Here is a 21,508-nt window from a genome sequence, read left to right on the forward strand (position 1 = left end):
TTTGGTTAAATGAAACACCGTATAAAAGTAGTAAGTTACCAAAGGATCAACAATATCGAAGCCTGCGTCTTTCACAAATAGTTTGGCGCTAGTGCGCTTCCGAGTAACAAGCGCGAAAGGATTCTGCATTAAAACAGATGAATGATGCTAAATGGTCACGGCAGACGGGCGGGCAGAACGTCGTTTTATATGTTTTTTTTATACTTAGAAGAGCAGTTAGGTTTACATAAAATGAACGTAATCATTTCTTAGTTTTTATAATTGACTAACAATAAAAAATTAAAAAATATCACCAGTACAGTACTACCATACCATGTCGTATTCAAGTCATGTTTGATTTTTTAATCACAACAAACCAGAGGCCGTGGTTTAAATCCGTGGCTTGTAGATACTAGTAAGTTTCTTGAATCTTTCGTAATCACATATTAAGTATTTGGTATTCACCAATCAGTCCTTGAATAAGACATAGCGAGGAAACCTGACTAATTGTAATGGCTCCTAATTTCTCTTCTGGGTAGGAAAGTCAGATGGCAGTCGCTATTTCAAAAAATTAATGCCTGTACCAATTCTTGTGCTCAGCTAATAAGCAGACACCGGGTTTCTCGAGCTCTAAAATGAAGAGGAGGATCCTTGTGCCATCCAATCCATCCAACGAAACAAACCTTTTAAACACATACTTGAATATTAAACGCCGAAACAAACATATAATTCTCCTTATTGCACCATATTTTAGTGTTTCTGTTTGGCCCTATGGTTGACTGGTAGGAGGAGAATGCCTTTTGGCATTAAGTCCGCCATTTGTACATAATTGTATATGAATTTGAAGATATTACTTTTCCATTTTGACATTGTGTACGTTTAATAAAGTGGTTAGTCAATCTGATTCAGAATGTCTGCCAAGTTAAACCAGTTAGACAGCATTGGCTTCCCTCGAATGCGGCTGATATCTTTGTGCAATAAAGTTTAAATAAATGAATAAAAAATAAAATAAATTGAACCTAAGTATAGAAAAGGGATCAAATATTTATACGTAGCATAGGTATAGTTACAGAGTATTCTTTATCATACGTATACCTACCGATATCTAAAATCAGAAATGCGCTTGCTATTACATATTTCTGTATTTAATTGAATAATCAAAAAAAAACACATAAATGCAAGCTTAGATATCAAAACATCATTATCATTACTCATTTATCATTACGTGCTCTTCAGTTCGTTTGTGGTGCACGTGTCGCGGCCGCTGCTGGGAACTTCTGCCCGAAGGATTTGGTATTTCGGCGGTTCAGTGGGAATCTGCCGAATTCTTTACCGGAACAGGTGGCGCAAAACTTTTAAGAGTTTTATTATTAATTTATAATTATAACCCTTTGGGAAGCGAATGAAACACCGACTAAACTACCGGTAACTTTGGCCAATGGACTTGCATACGAGCGCCGCGACAGTATCTCGCGCGCAAGACAGACTACCTGTTATTTTCTAACAGTATTAATTAGAAGGAAACGGGTAGTCGATCTAGCAGGCGAGATACAGTCGTGGCACTCCTGTGCTAAAACTGTACAGCGTAGGGCGTTCCGCCCGCCCGTCTGCCTCGGCAACGCGACCGATTGGTTTAGTTAGCAGGCAGCGCGCCGCCGCCGCCTCATTTGCTTGCCGCCACGACTTGTTAGCGCTCTTTTCATCCAACACCAGTTCTAACTATCGCTTAAAGCGTAAATCGTGTCATAGATGACGATATAAACGTTTACCTACAGTGGTTTTAAAGTTGGAAATCTATGGAGCCGGGAATCAACGGCAACGGGGTCTTTAGTCGACGTGCGTTAAGGGGAAATGTCTTCTAGGTGCATTTTCTATCTTTGGGACCTTGTAAGAATTTTGGATTTTCTAGTAGGAACTAAGGATGTCAGTAGTTCACTTTCAGATATTTGATAAACAAGCGTCAATTATTTCTTTTCCGAAAATTTACGTTTTTCCCGCTGACTATACAATTTTCCAAGAATCTATGAATATGAATTTTAGGTAATGTGTGTAAGGCAGTTACCGCAAAGCGAAAATAAATCCTATTCTACTTTAAATCCTTAACTCACCTCCTAAATTGTTAGCATGTACATGTAGGTAATATGTAATTATTTTACATTACTTCATCTATCAACTAATTAAATTTACAAATAAGTACATATTATTAATTATTAGTCGTTTTTCTTCCCAACACTTTATGCGTGAATCATTCAAAAGTGCGTAAAAAAGATAACTTTGCCATAAGCAGTTAACTTTTACGATACTCTTCGATCCGAGAACATCAGTAAATAACTCCAAAATCTGCAGTGATCTCACGACTAACAATCGGCGCTCGATACTGCAAATCAGCTCTCATTTCGTGTGAAAACTGTAATGTTATGAGCTATAAATCGAATCCCATAAATGACTCACAAGTTTGTACAAACTATACTGAGTAAGCACTTGGTTACATACCTTCGAATTCAAGGGTTATGCGAAAAAGTGATATATAGAACATAGAAATAGCGAACATAGAATTTTTACATTTTATCATTGGAAGCTTGACATGTCCAATTGCTCAGTTGAATCGTTTTCGTTTTTTTCTAATATTATATCCCAATTTGAGCAGATTCGGTATCCGTACCACAAGTCACTGACAGTATCAATACCGACATATACGCTAACGTCTACGCTATTTAATTTCTATAAGTACATCTCGCTCGCACTAATATGTCAATAAGAGCGAGATGCATAGAAAGTAACTTACGTAACTTACGTAGACGCTAACAGGGGCGCGAAACTCCTCGCTTCGGGCAAACTCGGCTCCGTTCGGCTCAGCATTGCTCCGAGCAATTATTAGGGTTGGCACAACTTGACGTCCCTTTGCGTGCACGACCACAGATAAGATAATGACTTGAATTTTGACAACCTAAGTAGCCGAAAGGGATAGTGCCATATATTAGAAAGGGACAGCATGATTCGACCCCGAACCGCTGTCAAACTTCGGTTTTGTAGGAAGATTCCTTTCTGTACGGTAGTACTATTATTTATTCTGTGTCGTTAGCGTATATGTCAGTATTGTTAGTGTTGACACTATCACTAGGTGATCATTTATTTAAAAAAACTTTGATTTGTGTTTCAAACTACCTGTTTCGGATCCGAAGGCTTATTGAGGCTTTATTTTTATTAATAAAAGAATATATAATATGTAGTATAGTTTACACCTCAATTTAAACATGCAGGTGGGTATTTAATTATGTCACTTCTCAGTGTTACCGTAAAAACCCATAAAAAACCGTAATTGAAATAAATTTAGAAATATGGACAATTAGTCAAAAGTTTTGACTGAAAAATCCCAGTGAAAACTAGTTTTCAACGAGGCCTTACGGTAAAATAGTTTTAAATAGTGAAAACGCGTTTTCACTGTGGCGGCGATACGGAAAACTAGTTTTAAGAGGCCGTAGTCGATTTTGGAGCAAAAATGTGAAATTGATAGATTTAGTCGTTGAAATTATACACGTTTTGTTACGTAATATCTAAATAACAAGTATTGGTTTCTATTAGCACGTCTTCTCATCTTGCCTTTTAATAAAATGAGGTCGCGAGCGTGCGTCACCGGTAATATATGAAGAGGGGCAGTTTTTAAAAATTCATCATAAAATTATGGTGGTAAATTATACAAATTTATGTATAAGAATAGTTTCAGCAAATGTTGTAGATTGTTTAAGTATCAAAATTACATTGAAATTAAGTCGATTTTCAGAGAAATTGCCACTTGTTTTGAAGTAATTTCTGGAGAAAATTGAATTCGTTTAACTTTCATTTCCTCGAACTCTGTCATATAACAAAAATGTAATCTGATAAAGGTCAAGTACAGAATATGTATAATACAAATTAACCATATTTAGCAGTCCAAACTTAACGAAATATACAAATAAGAGCGACAAAATCAGAGCTTTACGCGCGTTTACCTAAACTTCCATCAGAAATTTAGTGAGTCTGTTTTCAAAAAAATTATCAGATAAAAGGCAAGATAAGAAGAGGTAGTAATAGAAATCTGTACTTGTTATTTCAATTTGGTAACAAAAGGTGTACAATTTCATCGACTAAATTTGCGACTAAAATCGACACCGGCCTCTTAAAACAGTAAGAAACTTACTGATATGTATATGTCACCGTCAAAACCCGCTTTTAATGAAAACGCTTTTCTTACCTGTTTTATGATTTTTATTTAATGGTCAACCTACAAATCAGCAGGGTCCGTCGAGGGCCTAACCTGTGGCCCTAGCAGCCGCGACCCGTGACTGGCGACGTGAGAACGACGCGACGTAATGATTTCTCCCGCGGTGGTACCGCGCGAACTTAAACAGCTAGATGTGCCATTTTACAAATTAGTACTTACTTTTAGTGTCATATCAACTTTTTAAATATTTTATTTTTATATTTTCATATTACTGTATATGTCGTAGTGCAAAGGAAATAGGTACCTCAGGAGAGTCAGGAGGCAACTCATTTCACACTCTGAGGAAGTGAGGATAAGCTTTACTCCTTTTGGCGGGAGCACCGGTGATAAAATCGAGACGCCTACTACTATTGCAATTTTCTACTGTCTAATTTATGAAATTTAGATAAATAGACGAGATTTTTTATGACAATCCTTTTGCTTTCCATTCTTACGTCATTCACGATTGCGATCTCATACGCGCCGGTATCGGTGCGCGCCATGCGGCGTGCCTCTGCCGCCGGCGGCCCATTAAAAATAATCGATGCTTGCAAAAATATCGAGGGCTTTCCACTAATGACATCGCGCGGGAAAACAAAGCGAACGGGGTCGGTCGTGCCGACACTCGGCTGAGGACCTCAGCGTTCTTACCGCGTACCGAGAGTGATGCTCAGCCTGCTCAGGTCAGAATTCGGGTAACATCGCTCTTGATCGGCTCCTCACGAGTGAGTATCATTTGCACTAGACTATCCTCACAACACGTAGTGTCCTTTAAATGCTAACAAAACTTAGGCTAAGGTGAGCCCTTCGATCGATCTGTCCATGTGATCACAGACTCAAGGACATTTTATATGACATGAACACAACCCAAACCACTATCAATTGCTGAAGAAATATTTCAATGGGTTTTTTTGAAGTGATAAAAGGATTAACTCGTTGGGCCGCCTCCAGAGGTATCATGATGGTGTCCTAAATCACCTGCTGTACCACTTTAACTCATTGATCTTCACTCCCTTTACCATCCTTGTCTCGATATGTTGCAAAAAATGGGGAATACCATGGAATACCTGATACACGTATCAGCAGTTAACAATTGTGCTAATTCGGTCAATCCATGTGGAAGTACCGATACGAGTTCTTTGGGACGTTCTACTTTCTTGTGTTCGCTAAGCGAGTGGAACAGCGCTCCTGCATAGTTAGGTAAGGACCGCCTAAGCGTCGAGTTTGGACGCAAAAAGCCTGAGATTTGGTCGTCTTGTCGACAAGTTTTTCTCATTAGTTTGCAGCACTGCTTAGGTGAGTGTGGTCATTAATTTTATTTTATGTGAGCCTTGTACAAATTATAAAAAATGAATATGAGAAATTAAAATATTTCCGGGTTGCTACAGTAAATTTTGGAGGGGGGCTTTGCAATTATTATTAGTTTACGAAATGAAATAAAAATATTTATATTTGTATTATATTGCATGGCACTATATTACTGTATAGCTCCCAAGCTGTGAATATGAAAAACAAGTAAAAAAACTGAAGTAATTTTAATGCATTTTATATTTTAGCACTGTCTTATTATCCACTAACTGTAATATACCTATGCAACAACTATTAACAAAACACAGTAGTAAGTATAATAATTGCTAAACCAATTTGTGATGCATAAGAAGAAATATACCTACTGAAAGCAAAATTTTCAGTAAATAAACATTGATATTTTCCTGGTATATTTTATTGCATTTTATTGAAGCTTCCGTGAGGCCTGAAATGAAACAGAATGGAATACTTCTATTTTATAGATCGAAGACGTTAAAACACCCCTTCACTTTACGAGCTCCAACCGAAGTTTATTCCCAAAGTCAGTGTTTAATAAGTTAATTCAGGTGAAGAAGCGGCGGCGCGCCTTTGTTTTTCTTGCAAATGAAATTATAGCACGGATAAAATATTTTACTGTCTGTCAATTTGGCCGGAATCAGCTTGAAATGTTAAGTTGTAAAGTTAAAATTTTATTTGAGTGTTACGAGTACATAGGTATATAATACACGTGCAGGGTACCTACTATTTTTTTTATTATTGTTTGGCTTCTTCCGTTATAAACATGGCTTAGTACAATGAAGGGAAATATTACAGTCAAATTAGGTTTTAACTTGGACATTTAAAATTACTGTACGGGACCTTTTGGAATATGATCGGAGACCTCAAAAAAGTCCCAGGACCTCCTTAGTGGGATAGTCGGAAAATCCTAGTAGTAATCCGTCTTTTATCCTTTAAAACAAGCGGGAAAAAACGCATTTCATCCACTAGTGGGGAAAGTAATTTGAGGTTGGAGCGAGTTTAAGTAGCTTTAATACCAAAACGTAAAACGCTCATAATAATGGTTCGTTCGATATTAATTATCATTAAATAAATGGTTTGAGAATTTAATCAAAAATACCAAATTTAGCTTTGTTTAATGATTTTTAGCCATAAACCTTAAAATTCCATAAGAAACATTTGTTTTTTTATAATGATGTTGAATATCAATCTGAACGCACAAGTTGAATCGATGCAATTTCAAAACGCATCGTCAGAAATGTTAACATTGTCAACAATTTTTTTACATAATGTTATACTATATTGATAATTTAATTGTTAACAAGCAGAAACGTCTGCGATCGATGCTATTAAGCTTAGAATAAATTTAAAAGTGGAAAAATTACTGCCTTGGGTGAGACTTGAACTCACGGCCTCTGGAGGCCTCCAGAGGCCGTGAGTTCAAGTCTCACCCAAGGCAGTAATATTGATGATGATTATAATTAATCCGATGATTATAATGTTTATAATAAAAACTAGTTTTTTATGAGCTTTATGAGTTTTTTAGTTTTTGCATGTTGCACATTCCTCGATATAGTGAGGTGAAAAATGTTGTGTTACACACGGGTGCAAATGTATTTTACTTCTCGTGTGTTGAAACACTCGCTACGCTCAGGATTATATTTTAGAACCAACTATAGAATTCTTTCGCTTGCTCGTGTTTCAATTCCACACTCGCGGGTAAAATACAACTTTGCACCCTTGTATAATAAATAACTATTACTTACTTATTCAACATATTTTTTTATGTAACTTCTAGAGCCGTTTGACTTACTACTGTTTACTAGTAACTCTAGTAAGTAAAGGTTTTCCCTCCAAAAATATTAGTAAAAATTGTTTAACTTATTTTAGGTTTTGAACTAAACCAAACGCTTTTCATACTAAACAACTAGAATATCTAGCAATGTACCTATATTCCACGCGACAAAATACCGAAATACATCAAGTAGCGGGAAACAGCGTAATAAAAATTAACGAAACCGCTGCAACAAATTTACAGGAATATACGCGACACGGCGGGTTATTTAAAGACTAAATGACTGTAATAAATTCATTCTGGCTAGATTCCTCCACTTCTCTTTATCTGTCCCCTCTGTTCAAGATGAACGTATCTTGAGTACTTTTCCGACGAAAGAAATCCCTTTGTGCAAGAACATACTGTAAGATTTTTGTTTAAAATCTACAGACTCCAATTAGGCTAAGTTACGGGGCATTTATTGCAGTTGAAAGTGAGATAACTCTTGGCGGTTCGAAATGACTTTGAATTATTGACCGACCTAATAACGTCTGTACTAGCAATTTATAGACTCGAGTTTGCAAAATTATTACGCCCCGAGTTACACACAATGTTTGTCGTCACACTTGCGATACAAAAATGAAGTACAAAGACAAAAAACTGTTAATTATAATACTAAAAACTTCATAACTCCCTAGGGAAAACGCTTTTTCTATAGTTCCTGTTAAGCCTGCGTGCAATTCCATATTTACTGAGCGAGTGTGATGAAAACGATTTTAGTAGTGCCAATCGCATGGAGCAGCAGTTATTTAAAAAACTGGCCAAGTGCGAGTCGGACTCGCGTTTCAAGGGTTCCGTACATTACACAATTTAAACAATGTATTTTTTATGTGAAATGTCTTTAAAAAACCCGTAGGGGTCGGATCAAAACTAAGTAATTAAGTCCGACTCACGCTTGACTGCACATTTCTAATAGGTTTTCCTGTGATCTGTAGGTAAAGATCTCTTTTGTATATTTTTTTCAAAATTTTTGACCCAGCAGTTTCGGGGACAAAGGGGGAATGGTAATTTTTTGCCTATTTTCTTGAATAACTTCTAAACTGTTTATCTTAAAATTATAAAAACAATATATTTGAGATTCTCACATCATATGAAAGAATCATATGATGTGTAACACGATATAGTTTGAAAAACTTTATTTTTTAATTTAAAAGTGGCTTCCGTGTTTAAAATTTATTTGTTTACGGTACATGTCCGTCTTTGGGTCACAAACTTACATATGTATACCAAATTTCAACTTAATTGGTCCAGTAGTTTCGGAGAAAATAGGCTGTGCCAGACGGACAGACAAACGCACGAGTGATCCTATACGGGTTCCGTTTTTTCCTTTTGAGGTACGGAACCCTAAAAAGTGTTGGTGTTGTTAAAATTATTTTCTATTTATTTGTATTTATTGTACATACATATTTTTAAAAAATTATGAAGGTATTAATTATATGCACTCTTGTAGATTTATACCTACAATGTAAATAAATATTAGATTTTTTATTTGTTTTCAAGTTAGAGACATGAAACTTCAAGTACGCGGAGCGTTCTAGGATAGTTCTAGATTTTATGAAAGAAAATTTAAAGTCCACGTCATACAGCCCCGCCGACAATAGACAAGCGAAGATGTGCAGAAATCATGAATGTTCGCATTGTGGGTCGTTACGCGTTTGAATGATCCGCGATAGAGGTTGGCGGGGCGGGGGGTTGTATGCAACAAAGCTGGCGTATAATTGGTGCTGCGTAGTGGGCCCAGGCCGCGGGCGAGCATCGTTAGCCTTTCTTTCGTAGACGCGGTTTTGTCCGGAACGGCTGCTTGCTAATTAAGTATGAAATTAATTGATGCAGCAAACTTTGCGAGTGAAACTTGAATTAATTGGCACGTCCGGCTTCAGCCTAATTAGGAGCCTGAGGCTTTTCAGTATCGCGCTCGTTGAAGCCGTGAAAAACACACAAAAGTGTTGTGAGTAGTGTGCGCGGTATCAAATATGGCTGCTTGGTTTACTACATAATGGCGGTCGGTCTTCGAATTTGTACATTTGTGGACTTATATCAATTAAATTTATTACACTTGACTAGATTGCGGTATTAAGCTAACAATGGATACTTTTATTTTATATATTTCAAGCTCAATATATTATGAAATATGTGATTACAAGAAAACTAAACCTGAAAAAAAATTACGAATCCGTTCCTATAAGTTTTAAGCAAAAACTTGTAGGAACGGATTCGTTTTTGCTTAATAAAGCATTTTAAAGTGTAATTTTACTGATTTTGTGGGTTTTGATGGCTTATACATAGGTACATTTTCCTACCTGTCCGGCTAGCACATGATTGGCGCGAGAGTATCTCGCCTCGACATAGACTACCCGTCCCCTTTAATTCATAGTTAGTAAAAGACGGGTTTAGTACAGCTTTGATGTCTACCGTTTTCCAACTGTCCCTCAATTGCACAAAGGTTAACTGGAAGGTTAAGTTAAGTTAAGGTTAAGGGATAAGTTCGCCTTTGTACAAATGATGCGTTTTTCTTGTGTTTTATGTTTATTTTTGTACAATAAAGAGTTTTACTACTACTACTACTATCTCGCGGCGAGATACTGTCACGTCAATCATGTGCTCGGCCTACTGATGATACGATTTTATTGACATTTTTATCAATAAAATCGTTAGTTGCCCACATAAAAATTACATAAGTACCTATGTATGAACCAGGGGCCCGTTTCCCAAAAGCTTGTAACTTGTAATATTATAAGTGTAAAGTGTAAAACAGTGGAAGCCCCTTTCTAACAAAAGCTGTCAAAAAGTGCCATCCGCTTGTATTACAAGTTACAAGCTTTTGAGAAACGGGCCCCAGGTACGAATTTCTAAAGTCAACAACGCATGCGCACATTAAACTTAGTTTTCGCGTGGTAACATAGCCAGTCAACTGCTTAATTGCCGATGGCAGTATTCTTTTGAAATTTATAATATTGCGAACTGCTTACACATTTATAAGTAGTTTTTAGGGTTCCGTAGCCAAAGGGTAAAAATGGGATTCTATTACTAAGACTCCGCTGTCTGTCTGTCCGTCTGTCACCAGGCTGTATCTCATGAACCGTGATAGGTAGACAGTTGAAATTTTCACAGATGATGTATTTCTATTGCCGCTATAACAACAAATACTAAAAACAGAATAATATAAATATTTAAGTGGGGCTCCCATACAACAAACGTGATTTTTTGCCTTTTTTGCGTAATGGTACGGAACCCTTTGCGCGCGAGTCCGACTCGCACTTGGCCGGTTTTTAACATTACTTACTTCAAAACGAAGATAGATATAACTCCGTAATAGATGGATACAGTCTACGGAAAAAACGTGCCTCGAAAATCACGAAAATTTGATTTTCGATCAGATGGCGCCACTAGTTTTGGCCTACTCTCGTATAGAGGGGGTTGACGGTTTCGTTTGTTATTTATAATTTTAACGCATATCCGTTAAAGAACATGGGTCGAAATCATATAAAAATAATTAATGCAAATAAAAAAATCATTTATCCATATTTAAATAAATTTTAACGTATTTTTGTAAATCTTAATTTTAATTTTAAAGTATGTCGATAGATGGCAGTGAATTTACAGTGGTTACAAAATTTACTATGACAGTACCGCTCTATCTTATTATATCCTCTTTACTTTAAAACAATGGAAACTATAATATTACACGCACAATGAAATAAGATAAGGATACATTTTCGATACAGAGATGAATTCACATGTAAAATATAATTTTAATGAGTATTTCCCACTATTTAAGACAATAAATATAGAGTGAATTTTAACATGTGCATTTTTAAATCCTAGGTACCGTGTGTACTATTTATCAGTCCCTCTCCCTTGACATATAACCATCAACTCATGTCTTAAAGTTACGTTGACTGGAAATGATAAAAATAAAAGCATAAAATTATCAAAAGCAATCCGTACCATTGTTATAGGTACCCTAGTATATCTACATTGATTCGTCAGCTCTCGCCCGAGGCGAAGGCCCCTCCATAATTAACATACATTATGAATTACTGAAAATGACCGCCTCCAATATCCCTAATTGTACGTTACCTCGTCTCATCGGAGTCGTATCCTATAATGAATAGGTCCGTATTTATCAATACGTTTCCGACTATCATTACCCGCAGGGAATTATGTTTTATGTCTCTTATTATAGATAATTAGTTTTAATAAACATAATTTTTATAATTAAACGTCGACAGGTCATCTGTATCTGGGTGATGATTTTATTTATGGATGGTATAGAAAGGATCGCAATCTCTTATGGCAGAATTGTTGTAAAAGTGACCGCGTTAAGCTTTAAATAATAGTTCCTAATCTCTCCGGTGCCGCTAGTTAGGCTCTGGGACATGAGTATAACATGAACCATATAAGGCAACAAATAACCCGACCAAATTACGTAGGTTGTTTTTGGTAGTATTTCGGCGTATGGTGGTGCCGCCTAATTACTGTTTTTGATGGACACTTTTCATACATAGAGATTTGGCTCCTTTATACAGTCTCCATGATTTTATTGTTGCTTACTAATAGATTCTGACACGTCTGATTTTTTGTTCAGTGAAGGATTTTTTACAGATTTTTTTACATTTTTTTTAAATGCTAGTTAATCTGTAAATGGAGTATGGAGTAACTATTAAAACTAAACTTGTTTAAATATTATGGAAAATTTATATGTCAGAAAATGTTTTGTTAATTTATGAAAACATTTATCAAATGTCCTTAAGTCAGTTTTTTTCTTGCTCTTTTTGGCGATATTTTAATGTAGTAGTAAACCTCTTAAATTAAGTTACTTACAATTAATTGCATAATTGAACCGCATACAACGTGTGATAATGTAAATTCAATAACAATGTCGAAGTTTATCTAATAAACTCTTCATGCGAAAGCACTACTTACCCAATGAAACAATGAAAATATATATTTCAACATTTAAAAATGACTATAAATATGGAGTTGTTCAATAGAGTCACAGCACAGCTTCACATATATAACCTTCTGAATACAATTTAGCTCAGTAATTACTTCACACATAAACCTATTACATTAACTAGCGAGCTTATGCACATCATTATCTTAAAATGTAGCTGAATGCAGCTAACAACATGTAAACAATACTTTATAATGATGGCAGCTCGTTATGCGCGTGTAATAACGTGGCTTAGTTTTAGCTCTTATTTAGCGACGCCATTACCATACGGATAGTTTCATTAGGACTTGAAAAGTGTAAGCTTTAGGGCCAGTTTTTTAACATCTGCGGTAGCACGGTCGCATTTTTATCACCGGTCACCATGCCTGTCACGTTCTAACAAGTATGTAAGTGCGAAAGTGACGGGCATAGTAACATACGATAAAAATGGAACCATGCTGCCATCGAAGGTTAAGAATAAATTAACCCTTGGCTTTTTATTTATAGGCTTTTGAATATGTCAAGAAGTTATATATCCCACCCAAACATTTTCATGTAAAATATTGCCAAGACGAGACCATATGGCTCGCACTCTCAAAGAGTTATCAGATCTTATGGAGAGCCAAGCTTCTAACTCTGCGTCTTACGTAGTACGCGAACAACTCGCGAACGCGAAGCGAAGCGGCGCGGCATGAAGCGGCTGGCTCACGGCGTTCGCGTTCGCAACGAGATCGCCCACGTAGGAGTAGGACACTTCTATAGGTATCAAAGGATTGATTCACCCCGCGCCGCATCGTTTCGCTTCGCGTTCGCGTATTGTTCGCCTACGTAGTACGATTTGTAACTCTTTTCGTGAATAGGGAGGTAGAGCCATTGCGGTACGCTTGCCCGCAGATATTTAAATAGTAAAGGTTAAGTATCAAGCGATTAAAAAAATATTAATAACTTGTTTTCGTATTTGTATAATAGTTTGGTTACCTAACCCGATAGACATTAATAAAATAAAATGGATTATGTCACGTATGTCAAACACATCATTGCGTTTCGAGCCCTTTACTTGTTTAAGACAAAGTAATAAGGATAGGTATCCAATTTTATAATTGTTTTCCTAAAACAAGTTTTAGAAATCAAGCAATGGAAGTATAGTCGCCAAAACTATTAGCTAACTAAGCTAATACTGGTACTAACTAATCCCTGTACCTATAGATCACTATCACTACATAGTATAAAACAAAGTCGCTTCCTGCTGTCTGCCGGTCCCTATGTATGTTTAGATGATTTAGATCTTTAAAACTACGCAACGGATTTTGATGCGGTTTTTCGGATCACCGACACGAAATTCACGTACGATCGCAGTGAGCGGGGTGCGGGTACAGAGACGCTGAGACGCTCAAGGCCAAATCAGCGAGAATCGTCTTAAAATAGTGATTCAAGAGGAAGGTATATAATACAATAATACATCAGCATTGTACCCATGCGAAGCCGGGGCAGGTCGCTAGTTTTTATATAAAGAGGTTGCTTTGCTGACTGTACATAATAATAGGTATTAAACTAAAGTGCACCCACAGTGATAATATATCAGAGACTAAGATATTAAAAAGTCAGCAAAAAAAACTTACTTATGAGTTTTAATTCGCCTTCGTTACCCACTACTACGTGACTTTTTTCTGTTTTATCTATAAATTGCATTTAACCAAGCTTGGTTTGTTGAGTTAATAAACTGGCTTTACTAAATATTTAACACAGAGGGACACGTAGGTGACGTCGGTAGGTCTAACGCTGACGTTTACGTTACGCTATCGGCTTTAATGACGCGTCGTTAGTGAATGACGGAGCTTCGTAAATAATGCATGCTCAGATATTATGACTCTGATAATAGCGCGGCTCCTTTGAATGGCGTTTTACTATACCATTTGATAGTAACAATACTATATTTTGTTTTGTTTATGTTTATTGTTGTTAATTTTGTAACTGAGCAACGTAGCCGGAGTAGAGTTATAGTACATTATTGCAGAGGCCGGGAAAGGGCAATTCGTGGAGGAGTTTCGATTTTGTCGGACGACGCAACGACAAAAAAGACAAAACCACTAATTGCTGTAATGTAAGTAAATTGATTTTAGACAATAGTTATACAATTAGTTGACTCAGTTGACTGTCAATTAGACTACACTAGAATAATTGCTTATTAACATCTAATTCCCACATACTTAATCCTAATCCTTCTGAGGTACTAACTAGCTCGTTACGTTACGCCTCCGTAATTCGTGATTATGTTTATTTCTTTTTACTAGTTTTTGCCCGCGACTTAGTCTGCTTTTTTCACATCTTAGTGAATGATTTCCGGGACAAGAAAAATCTTTTGGTTACTTCAGCCTGATGGAAATTACTGTGTACCTAATATGCTTAATTATTTATTTTATTTTTCAATTTTAGTACATTTTGCTAAATTACGGATTTTATTATACGCCTGTATATGACCAATTTCAACGTGGGAGGTTTTGATTGGGTGTATGCTTTCTTTTTACTGATTAAATCTAAATGGGCTCAAGTACGTTTAATTTTAAAGGGCGGATACTTGATTTACGTCTGCCTGAGACGGCCTTTCACAAAGGCACATGAAACATTAGAGTTATTCGATTTCAGGCGCTATAAGACCTGATAAAATATAAATTTGAATAAGTATTCGCTGCATCGACTTAATACAACGATACACAGGCGGTTTTAGTCATTTTATGATTAAAGGTCTTAACTCCGCAGCAAGTATTTGGTAATTTCGTCATTTTATACCGGACATATATAGTTTATCGCAGCGACGCTCATTACGCTTTGAAACGCGACGCGGTGCGATGCGATATGTCGCGCAATCATTAGAGCGACAAACAGGTACAGTCGGCTGTAACCGTGACTATAGCTATATCTATCTACAATACCGATATTTTGACAAAGACTAGTCATTTAAGGGTTTAGGTTGTCATTGGTACTAATGATGATATTGTTGAAGACTGTACCTATCTACGTATTAGCTGAATATTGGCATACATATAGCATATAAAATATACATATCTTAAAACAAAAACTAAAAGAAAAACTAATATTTAATTGTAAGGTGTTATGGCAATAATAATAAGGGCAAACGAATGTTATTTTGATCTAACTTTTAGTTATTTGTACCTAAAAGTAGGAAAAAAAATCATTTCCCAATTACTAAACGGATACCTTTATCCCATCAGTGTTTCCCCTAAAACAATTGAAATTCAATATCCACCTCAGTTTTCCTCAGTATAAAAATTCAGTGGATAAAAAGTCGAGTAGGACAAAAACCGCGGGACAAAGCACCCTCTCAATAGGAATGGCGAAACGATCCTCCGATTGCCATAAAAAGATCGCGGCCAATAAAACGTGGCGACACTGTCAACGATGATTTGATCAGGGTTGCCAGGGTTGGGAAGAGAACTTTAATTTGTGTTTTTATGACGTATTCGGTAAGTTATTTTTGAATTTCGTGCCGGTTTTAATAGTGGAAATGGTTTAACTATTTTTTGAAGATAGAAATGGGAGTTGAAATTACTTATCTTGAAGACGTTCGTTGTAATGGTTTTCTGAACATTAATTCAATTTAGAAAAAATATTAATTCAACGTGTTAGGTTTTGTATTCATTTTTTTTGGAAAAAGTTCTAGTAAGTGAATCCAAACTACAGGTAAATTAGCTAAAATAACTTCTTATTGCTACTGTTACAAAATAATTTAATGAGATAAAACTTATTGACGCATTTTATCAACTCACATGTAGGTATGTTCTCGTTCATATATGTATAGTCAACATTAGTTGTGCCAGTTTGTTAGTATTGAATTTTTGTGTTAAATCCGTTAGTTCCCACCCTGGCAACCCTGAAAGATAAGGGCGCCGGGCGGCTCGCCGCCCGCGACACGGTTTGGGCGGTATTTTTCCGCGCCGCAAGTCAGCAAAGCAAACCTCATGACGAGTGATTTGTTCGTCTAAATTGCCTTGACAAATCGTCCTACTATTGGATTGAATTCAGTGAATTGTGGGAAATCTGTGATTTAAAATACAGTATGTTTGCATAATGTACTTATATTTTAACTTGAGGTGCCCTTTACTTTGTACAGCTGAGTTTAAACTTATAGGACAATTGAGCGTCAACGAAACGTTTTTTGCGCTTCAAAGGGTTAAATCAATAATAGAGGCGTTTGATCAAATCATGAAAATAACTGCTAATGTGCTGCTAATAAATAAAATAAATAAAAACCATTTTTATCTTTCCTTTGCTTGACTGTGTTTAAAAATAAAAAAATTACACCATGCATGAAATAAAGCTCCAGAAGATTAATAGAGAAACGTAGACAGTTATTTTTAGACACAATTTCTATTTTAAAACCCGTATAAAACTATAAAGAGTAGGTAATTTGATTGTGACGTCACATGCTAGTGTTTCATATAAATTTCATAGTAGCAAAATCATTATGACAGTTAAAAAAAGAAACTGATTTGACTTGTAGTCAAATACCCGACCCTAATCCTACCTCACCTAAGTCCTAGTCCTAGTCGTACCTAATTGTACTTACCTATGTGAAGTCTCAAACCAGCTTTAATTTACTATACTTACCTCAATCCCTCTCATACATGAAAGTCCTATACCCAGTAGTGGGATGTACACTATCTAGGCTTGAAAATTTTTTTTTTCTATATTTCATTATCGTCCCAGTTCATGCATTTTTATACCTTCAGGGTGAAATTTTAATCATCAGCCATACCCTGCATAATGACTTTATGTCATACTGATCAACTTTTATTATGTAACCAATGCCGAAATCGCGGAAAAAAAATCGGCTGACCCATAGAAATCAGCGGCATGACATCAGCCGGAATGTATGAAACAACCAAATTTTTTTTTGCGATTTCGGCATTGGTCCCATAATAATAGTTGTTCAGTATACCTAGATATAAAGTCACTACACAGAGTATGGCAAAAATAAGTATTAATACCTATCTGGAGGCACGGTAGTGCCCCCGCCAAGACGAGCCAAGCGAAGCGCAAGGACAGTACCTTTTTTTTTATAGAGGGGAAAATCCTCACGGCTATAAGGCGAGGCCACAGGAACACTGGAGCACTCTTCCGCAGCCTCGCCAGCGGCTGTCCGGACTCCGGACCCAACTCTGGAGGGAATTTTTTATTCCCCCTACCTCCCTAGTAGCGCGCCTTTTTATCGGCGTGCTCGCCATCCCAGGGACCCTAGTGTAGGCGACAGACGTCCCCGCAAGGGCACTACCTACCTTTTCATGAAGCGCTTCGTCGTTTTTTTGAACTCTCATAACTTGGGTTTGGATTATCCCAGATTAACAAAATTCTCGGGATATGATGTCAATAGTGGACTTATTAAACATAAAAAGTTTCAATTGCATAGCTTTTAAACTTTAAATTTTATTGATATCAAAAAAACACCGATTTCGTCACTGACTCACTGATGACCATCAAAATTTTTGAATACTTCCTGAAGTCCTAGAAAGCTGAAATTTGGTACGTGGGCCAGTATTAATACACAAAAAACAAAAAAAAATCTAACACTTGGAACTTTTACCCCCCAACCCCTTTTAAACTAGGGGATGAAAGTTTGTTTGAGACTTCCGCAAATTTTGATGCTAGAGGTCTGAAAATGGATATATGGATTCCTTGTTATAAATAATAAAATACATATTTCAGAATGCCGTGAGCATTATGGGCACTTTTGCACCGGGAGCGATAACGAACGGGGTTGACTAATAGTTACCTGATGTATTCATAGATTTCATAGACTGTATATAATTGTTAATTGAAATAAGAAATATTTCAGAATTATTAGTAAATGACCCCTCACCCTTTAAATTAGGGGATGGAAGATTGTCATAAGCAACTTACAAGAAACTTCTTATAATATCTGTTTTGCATTTGTAACAACAAAAGCCAAGCTTCTTATGTGCTCTGTTGTAAAAACACACGCTTCGGCAAAGTAGGTAAATATTTTGGTGAATGTAAATCTAAATCAGCTAGGTACCTATTATTGTTTACTAAATTTTACGTTGTATGTTTGTATTTCTTCTTCTTTGTAATGTTGAGTTTTTTTTCATGTAATTTTCACGAAAACTATTACATATTATATGAATTAAATAGGAAATTTATTTAAGAACACTTGTGCGGCATGGCCTTATAAGTCATCATGACATTTTAGCGCAGGCGCAGGTTAGATGGCGCTGACGTCACCGCAAAGCGCAAAGTGCAATACGTTTAAGTATGTAGTTTGCCATGAATAAATGAATTATTCTTAATTTTTTTCTTTAAAAAGAAGTGAAATCCCCTCAAAAACATTTTCATGTAAAAAGTTGCCAAGACGAAACCTTAAGGCTCGCACTGTCAAAAAGTTATCAGATCTCATGTATCACTTCACAAACTACACCTTAGTCAAAATATGTGGCTTGGCCGTTTCGCTCGCTGGCGTTCTCCTTACACTCATGTGACGGTAGCGAAACGGCCAAGCTAAGCCACGTATTTTGACGTAGATGTAGAGTTTGTAAAGTTAGGGCTTGTAGAGTTTAGAAGCTTGGCTCTACATGAGATCTGATAACTTTTTGACAGTGCGAACCTTACGGTTTCGTCTTGGCAACATTTTACATGAAAATGTTTTTAATTTTATTGCTGTGGTTAGACGTAGTTTGTGTAACGACCACAATAAAAGTTAATAATAATATGTATAGTATCTTGATCAGTGAATAAATGAAAAGTTTACTGCAGAATTGCAATTATTTATGTCATAATATTACTTGGATTGAATGGAGCGACACACCCTACAATTTCAGATATGACCATTAATTTTAGACATATCACAAGAATCGTTACCGTCTTAAGTTAATTTAATTTACCTAACTTTATATTACACGTCACAATCTGATTTACATAAGATAGATTAATACAGTAATTAATACAGTTTCGGGTGGTATCAATAGTTAAATATGGAAATTAATAGTACAATAGTTAGCATTATATAATATAACTAACTTAATTACCTGCTATCATTTATTTTAATTACAAATGCAATTAAATAACCTGTGATTAAATCCCAGACATCAACTATACCGCTCTCGTTAAATTAAGAAAGAGACAACAAAATTAATAGCACTTGATTTATATTTTTACTGTCCAATTAACTGTATTTGCGCAGTCAACTTGAGATATGCCAACTTACACAATACGAGTATGTACTTTAAAGACAAAATGCGTGGCAATCTAAAATCGACCGTAATACTGAATTATTTAAAGTCGTTTTCAGATCGCCATAGTATAGCTTTGTCCAATGTGCATATGTGCTAGACGTTCACGTAGACTAATTAAAACATGTACTCTTCTCGAAGATTAATGATCGTGGAATAGTGAGGGTTATTATATAAGCATTTAATTTAATTGCAAGCTTGATATTTATGCCCACACTAATGACGGAAATTCAATTAAAATACAAACTTACAGTTTTTTTTTGATAATGTAATGCTGGTGAGTTTGTATAGGTAAATGGTAATAGATATTAGTTTAAAGGTAGGTTTGTTTACATTGTTCGCCATTTCTATTGAACTCAGGTAGGTATATATTATTTTGTCATTAAGTATAAATACTTTTCCGTGTAAGTTTCAGGCACACTAAATTTATTATCATCAGATTTATCAACATTTTGAATAAATATTATTTTTATTGTCCACGGTACCTAAGTTTAGTAGGAGAAAAGTGTATGATTTGAGGAGTTCCTCATACGCTTTTTGCAATCAAAGTGAGGAGACTTTTCTTAGCGGATGTTACGTTTACGAGTACGTACAACGACAGTTACTTACTTACAGGACGTTCTCATTATTTAGTTTGGTTTTTATTAGCAAGTTACATCTAAAAGAATCGGAGCTAATGACGTTTCATTAAGTCTACAAAAATTACAATTTCAATGAAACAAAATTATTCTGCTTCAAATTTTAGATCTTGTAGATATGTACTTACCTATTTTTGTCTTCATTCAATTTTTCAGAATCGGTCGGAAAGTAGGTAATGGAGTTCTTTGTGATACCGAAGAGAAGATTACCAAGGAATTGTCATTCATACGTTTTCCTGAAATCATACACTCACCTTAAGTCGCGTGTGTTGGGAAGTGTGACACCACCAACTGTCAGAAACACGTGGCGCCCTCCACGGACGCACACCGACACTAGTTGAACACAATACAGAGTTCCTACTAAAATTCTGGTCTTAGGTTGAAATCAAGTTACAGTAATCTTAAGGTGATTACTGTTACTGAGAGTATGTGGAAACGCAGTCGACGTAATAAAGTTGATAGCGACTTCGATCGCGGGTGAGCGCTGCAATTCGCGTCGCGTCGTCAGAGCGACTGAGCGATGCGGCCGCCGAACTTAGCCGTCTGCGCCGCGCCGGTAGGCGGGCCGCGCGTCGCCAATCACGCCCACAACCCCGCCCACACGCGGCCACGCCCACTTGAATTAATAAAGCTGGCAAACACCGCCGGACACGCGGACAATGCCGCATTGTCCTATGCCCGAAATAGTTTCAAATTTCAATTAGAATCGAGGACAAGGCACAAAAGCGTCGCCGGCGGATCATTCACGGCTAAATTGGCCGATGCATCGGCGATTAGCAAATGGCCGCGACAAAACTGCTGCATAACGGAGCTGGGAACAACCTGTTAGTGGGGCACAATCAGCAGCTTGTTGGTTGGCGCCAGTCGCTGCTGCTGTTGGTAACTACCTTAAACAGTTCAAAAATTAAATTCCTAATACTTTATAGCCTGAAATGTACACATGCATGGTGCATAACAATTATCATTGTTGTTACTGAATAACTAAATACTTTTTATTTCGCAAATAACGATTGACAAATTGTCATAGGTATGTAAAATATCATTTAGAAATGTCGTATGTTCGGTCACGTGTTTGGTTAACGAAATCACAAAATAAAATTTTAATTTAACACATTCGCTGACCCCTTTTCTGTTCTGAGAGTCGCAGTTCTAACCTAACCCACTTTTCTTATAGTAGTTCGTTTCCGTAAGAGTTTTAACCTAACCTAACCAACTTTTCAGGTAGTAGTTAGGTATACAGGGTGGCTAAAAAATAAGTGCATTCCCGTTGCAAGGGAGGTTTTGGGGTTATACTGAGCAACTTTTACTATGGGA

General features: G+C 36.4%; 1 protein-coding gene across 1 annotated transcript in view; it reads right to left on the minus strand.

Annotated features, from left to right (window-relative positions):
* Positions 1–20,555, minus strand: part of LOC134741020 (LIM domain transcription factor LMO4) — a 273,803-nt gene extending 253,248 nt beyond the window's left edge. The window contains exon 1 of the mRNA XM_063673749.1: positions 20,449–20,555. The gene's annotated coding sequence lies outside the window, so the exon portion shown is untranslated. The remainder of the gene's footprint in view (positions 1–20,448) is intronic.
* Positions 20,556–21,508: the final 953 nt, after the last annotated feature.

The sequence above is a fragment of the Cydia strobilella genome, chromosome 4 (assembly GCF_947568885.1).
Source record: "Cydia strobilella chromosome 4, ilCydStro3.1, whole genome shotgun sequence".
NCBI lineage: Eukaryota > Metazoa > Arthropoda > Insecta > Lepidoptera > Tortricidae > Cydia > Cydia strobilella.